The sequence below is a fragment of the Echinops telfairi genome, unplaced genomic scaffold (assembly GCF_000313985.2).
Source record: "Echinops telfairi isolate 266 unplaced genomic scaffold, ASM31398v2 ScPeMD7_31;HRSCAF=116, whole genome shotgun sequence".
Taxonomy (NCBI): Eukaryota; Metazoa; Chordata; class Mammalia; order Afrosoricida; family Tenrecidae; genus Echinops; species Echinops telfairi.
In genome coordinates, this window is record NW_022103928.1 from 34,161,580 (window position 1) to 34,168,934 (window position 7,355).

The window sequence follows — 7,355 nt, forward strand, 5'->3', positions numbered from 1 at the left end:
AGCTGAGACCAAGAGCTCAAGTAGAAATAAAATGTGTTTATAATGGTGATGGCAACAAATGTGCTTGACACAATGGATGTTTATATGAATTGTGATAAGAGTTGTACAAGCCCCCAATACAATGATTTTTTTAAAAAATCTACAAGTGTAGAACCTAAAAAAAAAAAAGGAAAAAGGAGTCCTCTAGGAGCTGATGGCACAGTGGTTGCATCCAAGAACAATTGCAAGAATGTCAAAGATTCCAACCGTGTTTTGGTCTGTTGTACACTGCCACTTTGCGTAGCAAGTGCCTTGACACCATCTACCAATAACAGTAACATCTCGAGAAGAGGGAAGAGAACATGCTTCTAGTTCTAGTCTCTCCACCCACGTGAGCTGGTTAGGGAGCTGGTCTTAGCCGCTTTCTAGGTTCTTTGTGCTCTAGAAATGAGGTCATGTTCTCAGTCGCCTGATCTGGATCCTGACCTCAGATAAGACCTGCAAATCCCACCTGGGTACGATAAACCTTTCCCAAGCCATCTCTATCACTGTACATAATTTAGCTGTCATTTCTAGATTATACAAAGTTTTACGACATAGCCCTCCCCACAGATCTCAGGGAAAACTTGGGTGTGCACCCAAGATCAAAGGTTTGAGAAGGCAGCACTGGGTTGAGACATAGCTCTTAACCACTTTGTCACCTTGCAATGGTTGTGCCTCTCAGGACCTCCCCAGTCTCTCTACCTGCACCAAGGGAAATATTCTGGGGTCCACTGCCCAGGGAGGTCACCATTAGGTGTTTGTGAGATATCAGCTATGAAACTCGTGCACTAGTGTCACACATAGCTAGCAAGCAGACTCAGACATGAAATAATTTCAAAAGAGAGTGAGGAGCAGCATGGAGTAACATGTCAACCCAGGACTGGGCTCTGTTGGTGTGATTTAAGTCACTTCCATGTCTATATTCCACAGGGGTTAGAATGAAATGAAAATCAGATGTTAGGCATAAAACCATTCATAACTGCCATTATATTTTGAAGCATAAGCACATGCTTCATTTTGGACGAGGCGGTGGATAACCTACATAACGGCTTCCAACAATCCCACCACTTGATCCACATGTTCATTCAGTATAATCCCCTCCCTAGATGCATACAATACAGTCTTATTCCTCTCTCCTTTCCCCCAAAGAAGAAGCTGCAGTATGGGAAGACCAACATGGCAAAGACTCGTGTGAAGAAGGCCCTGATCCCGGGTCAACAGTCAGAAGAGAAATGAACCTCCCCACCCCTGTCCAATGGCTCGCTCACTGAGTCCTGTCCATAACCCAGGAGTGGATCCTTCCTAGCCACGCCTCAGTTGAGACCACGCACCCAGTGTCCTGAGACACTTTAAAGAAGAGGCCCCCAACTGAGTCATGTCCAGATTCCTAGTGCACAAAGACTGTGAGCTCAACACTGTTTGGTGGTTGTGAGTTGCTCTGTTGCAGTGATGATATGCCAGGGTAGGGGACGACTCTTCTAGTCAACCAGGCCCTGGCATTGGGCTGTCCTTCACCCTCTCCCACTCTCTTGTCCTCCCAAGTTCATTCCAATCACACTGTCTGCTTCCTAACCGCTTCTCTGGACAAATGGATCTCTATTTCCGAGTCTCTTCATCCTGCAATATCTTCTCCCTGTCACACTGCCCCCAGGCTGTACAGAGCTTGTCATTCTGGTAGTAGCCATATCACCTGTGTGGCATCTCTTATCCTCACCTACTTATCCCCCAGCCCTCCCTCCCTACTTTACTTTCTCTATAGGCCTTTTTCTTCTTTTTCTTTTTCTTTTGGTAGGCATGAAAGGACTTCAAAAAATTTATGGGAAAACCCATTGTCTTTAAAGTGATTTTCCACGAATATTTTGAAGCCCCTTAGTATTTATATCTGGGCTTTTGTCCTTCTCCCCTCTAGGCTGTGAAGTTCTGGCAACAGGGACCATGTGAGTCATGTTCAGCACCCAAACACACAAAATCTAGTATAGCCGCTGGCCTGGTTGTAAACAAACACATGAGGATCTCTGAGCCCTTTCTGCCTCTGAGAAGCTCAAATGTGGGCCAAACCCTGTTGTCAACTTGATTGCAACTCATCGTGACCCTGTAGATAGAGCAGCACTGCCCCATTAGGGTTTCCAGGGCTATAATTTCATGGAAGCTGACTGCCACTTCTCCTTCAGAGTGGCTGGCTGATTCGAACGGCCAACCTTTGGGAAAGCAGCTGAGTGCTTAATCATGGTGCCACCATGACTTTACATGTAGACATACCTGCTATTATAAGAGGTCTAAGCTCATGGCAGGGAAGTGGCTAGACTGAATTTAGGATGACTCTCCTTGGGTCCGAGGGATCTCTTAAGGGTTTCCACTCTCTATCAGTTGGAATTGACTTGAGGGCCGTGGTTTGGCTTTGACTTTGGAGTTGAGGCATAAAACACTGTGTGTGTGTGTGTGTGTGTGATTTTTCTCATTAAATTTTGTTTTCATGGATCTCAAAATTCTGTGAAAAATTGTTGGTCATTTTCCATTTAAAAAGTATTGATCTAAAAACCAGTAAATCTGTGGCACAAAAAAGAAGCATGCGGTCCACGAAATATTCCTTTCCTTCTGAAAGTTTTACGATGCGTTATCAAGAACCAGTCTTTTATTATTACACTTAAATGACCAATTGAGACAGTTCTAAGACCGTTCTGGCACCACTGATTAAGGTTGGGGTGGCAAGTGTGATGGGTAATACTCATTTAGCCTCTGAGTCTTCTGGGAAGACTGTTTGTCTCCTGTCTCGAACACCAAAATGACCCCAGAGTAGGATAGCTGAAGAAGCTCTCCACACCTATAGGCTTGCCAGGTACCATGTCAATAATGATGGCAGCATCACCAGACTTCAAGAATTTGGGCTCCTCTGCCAGCTTCTTGCCAGAATGACAATCAGTCTTCACTTTGAGCTCAGCACACTTGCAAGCAATGTGGGCAGGGTGACGATCCAACACAGGTGCATATCCTGCACTGACTTGGCAGGATGGTTCAGGATGATCACCTGAGCAAGGAAGCCAGCTGCTTCCATCGGTGGGTCATTTTGGCTGTCTCCAGCCACATTGCTACAGTGAACATCTTTGACAGAGATGCTCTTGACATTGAAGCCTATGTTGTCCCTGGGCAGACTTCACTCAAAGCTTCGTGGTACACTGCAACAGACTTCCCTTGACTGGAGCAAAGGTGATGACCAGGCTAGCTTTCAGAACCCCCGTTTCCACTCTGCTCAAAGGGACAGTGCCAGTACCACCAATTCTCTAGACATCCCAGAGAGGCAGGTGCAGGGGCTTGTGCAATCCAGAGCTTCAAGCAGCGGAGTTCCACAGGCATCGCCACCCTGACAAGTAATCGTTCACCCCTTGAGCCCAGGCCTGTTATCACTTGGTTCCAGCATGTTGTCACCATTCCAGCCAGAAAGGGGCACAACTGCTGTGTCAGAATTGCAGCCAATTTTCTGAAAGTAGGTGCGAACTTCCTTTGCGATTTCCTCAGATGGCTTCTGGCTGAAGGGTGGCTCGGTAGAATCCATTTTGTTGACACCACCAGGGAGCTCTTTCAAACCCAGTGTGTAAGCCAGAAGGGCATGCTCACGGGTCTGCCCGTTCCTGTTGATCCAGCTTCAAGTTCACCCACACCAGCAGCAACAATGAGGATAGCACAGCACGACCTGTGATGTTCCTGTAAACGTGTGTTTAATAATATCTCCATACCTGGGGGCATCGATGATGGTCACAGAGTACTTGCTGGTCTCAAATATCTATGGGGAGATGTCAAAGGTGAGGCCACACTCCCAGTCAGCCTTTAGTTTATCCCAGGCCCAGGCAGACTTGAAAGAGCCCTTCCCCATTCTCAGCAGCTTCCTTCCTTGAATTTGTGGCTGGTTCTGTTGTTGATCCCACCACATCTGTGGATCAGATCAGGTGATCGGTTGTGGTGGACTTGCCATAATCAGTGTGTCCAATGACAACAGTGTTGATACGGGTCTTTCTCTTTCTCACTTTGGCTTGTATTTTTTGTTGTGGCTTTCACCGGCACCTGTATTCTGGTGGCAAACTCATTGAGGGGGAAAACGGGGGCTGGGAGAGAGAGACACTGCCTTTTATTTTTTCACTCATTAGCTTTTTTTTCAAAATCATAAACTTAACTCTGTTTTCCAGCTGGATTTATGGGGAATAAGGAAAGTAAGTAACTCAAAGAACTGGAGTCAAAGAAAATGTGTTGAAAATGATGGCAACAAATGTACAAATGTGCTTGACACAATGGATGGATGTATGGATTGTGATAAGGGTTGTATGAGACCCCAATAAAAAGATTAAAAAAAATAAAGCCTCATCTTTCCTTTGGCTGAGTGGTGGTGGTTTTGAACTGCTAACCTTATGAGTAGCAGGCCAAAGTGGCCACTATGCCATCATGTAAAACAGTGTATTGCCTTCCTTAAACAATTGTGAATACATATACACAGGACACAACAATCTCTTTACTCAGTATATACCCTAAAGAAATAAAAGAATAAGACACAGTCATATACTGATCCATGCTCATTGCAGCGCTATCTATAATAGCAAAAGGATGGAAACAATCAAAAGCCCTGCCAATTTATTGCATCAACCAGCATTTCTATAAAGCATTTTTGTAGTTGCTGAAACTTTTCAAATGGGAAAATAAAACAAACACCTCAAGACAAAAACTTTCCTATTTGAAAAATTCTTTTTTGGCACTTCTGTGGAGGCCAAGAGGAATTTGTGGGAAAGTTGTGGGGAGCACTCAAAGGGAATTATGTGCACATATGACCCTTAGAGAACTCTCTCACAATGGTCAGCGTTGTTGGAGGGATTATTAAGAGAGTCAGTTACAAGTTTCCATTGCCTCAATGTAAGAAGCACACCAGCCTGTGTGATCATGAGGTGTCGAGAGGATCAGGTAACAGGCTTCAGATGACCCAAAACAAACACACAAACATATTGTTGAGAATGAGGGGGGGTTGGAGCCGAAACCCCAAACCCATCTGTAAACAATGGGACATCCCCTCATAGACGGGGCACAAGGAATGAATGAGTCAACCAGGGCACAACATAGCACCGATGAAACACACCATTCCTCTGATTCCTTGACTCTTCCTCACCCCCCACTATCATGACCCCAGTCCTGGATTTCAGTTCTGGCTAGACTGGAGCATGTACACTGGTAGAGAGAAGAGCTCAGGACACAGAATCCAGGTCAGATAAGCCCCTCAGGAACAGAAATGTGAGTAGCGATACCAAGAAGGTAGGGGAAAGGTGGGGAGAGGAAGGGGAAACAAATCACAGTGATTGACACATAACTGTCCCCGCTCCCACAGGGAAAGGAACAACAGGAATGGTGGGGGAAGGAAGGCAGCAGTTGGTATAAGATATGAAAATAATAATTTATAATTTATCAAGGGGTCACAAGGTGTGGGAAACAGAACAATTTCTCCCAAGTTGTCTCCCCCAAATATATGCCAAACTTAACTACTTGCTACACACTTAGCTACAAGGACTACACTTGGAGGTCAAAAAAGTAGGTCAGAGGTTATTCTCCCTAAGGATTATCAGCCATCTAGAGCAATCAGACTGCACAGTCTATTCCACCCTAAGTAGGGCCCACTCCCTTCTGATAAGAATAGTAGTAATTGTTTCCCTGAAGGAGAACCCAGGGAGGTCAAGCCCACTCAAGGGTGACCAAAGTTAGGCTGCCATCATGAATCTAGGGCCCGCCCATCTTGTCACATGTATACCTTTAGTCCCTCCCCTTCCTATTATGTACACAACCCTAATTCATCCCCTTCCTGTTATGCTTATGCCCATTGTATATCCCCCTCCTATTGCTTGTATTTCCTATTGTACGACCCCTTCCTGTGACGTATGTCTTTACTTGTAATTAGGAGGCATGCACACCCCCAAAGATATATAAGCCTTGGTTAGTACAAATCGCTCTCTCTTCTGCAATTCCTACCTTCCACATCCTGACATGGACCACCAAGTGGGGCTGAGGTGAACATGCTACCATGAAATGTGTCTGACTCCATTATTTCAATCTCTCTTCTATCTCTCTTATTCTCTGACTTTACTATAATCTTTACTTATTATTACTGCTCAATTGCACCTACCGGATGCGTGACGACGTGTTGGGGCTGGCTCCCCTAACAACGAGGGTGGTGAGGGGAAAGAGGAGCTGATTGATACCAAGGGCTCAAATGGAAAGTAAATGTTTATAAAATAATGACAACATATGTACAAATATGCTTGATACAATTAATGTATGGATTGTTATTTAAGAGCGATAAGAGCCCCCAATAGAATATGACATATTCAAATACACACCAGGTTCAAGAGTGCCTTCATGCAAGCACAGTAAGAGGTGATGTAATGGTCATTGTCAATCATATGCAAATGGTGACAGTGGCCCAGCCCTCTCTTTGTTTTTCCTCGTGTTATCGGGCCAGACAGCCTCTGGAAGGGATTAGTATGGCAGCCAATCCCTCAATGGAAAAGGCTACAAAGCTACAAAGCCCTTCGCGCTCACCTGTCTTCAGCCCTTGAAGTTTATGAAGATATCTCTGTCCACAGCTGGGACAAGCGTCTCTGTCCACAGCTGGGGGAAGCAGGTGGCCTTGTTTGCCACTGGCTTTTACTGCTTTTACCTCTGGCTCTCTCTAGAGGCGTGGAAAGATCTCTTCATTTTTGAGAAGTGGACTGACGTTCCTTTTCCCAGAAGTGTGCAGTGGCAGAAGTACCTTTGGCCTTCCATCCGGGGACACAAACTGCTTATGGAGCTAAACCTTTGGAATCAGGACAGGATGAGGAGTGGTTGTCTCTGTTATTTTTGCTGGTGGAAAGGTATAAAAAATCCCCCCCCGCCCCCGCCCCCCGCAAAGCCCTACCCCAAATCCCAAATCTACAGTGTGCACCCCATCTGTGGCAAGCACCACAGCAGGTGTCCTAAGCAACACAGCAGGCCCATCAGACACAGGCGCAGGATGTCAACAGCAGCCACACAGGGCTCCAGAGGCAGCAGAGCCGACCTCCCCATTGCAGGCAGTGCCGACCTCCCCATTGCAGGCCCCCCAAAGAACGTCAAAGACTGCTAGCTGGTCCTCAAATGAGATGCGAAGACGCTAGGATTCCAACGGTGTCTCCCCAGAGGCCAGCGCAAACATCTTAAGTGAAGCAGCATCTAATGGCAGGCTCCACCAACAATAATAACTGACCAAGCAGGGAAAGCGTCCACTAACAGTCATAACTGGCCAAGGAGGGAAGATTCCACCGACAGCAGTAACTGCCCACCGAGTAAAG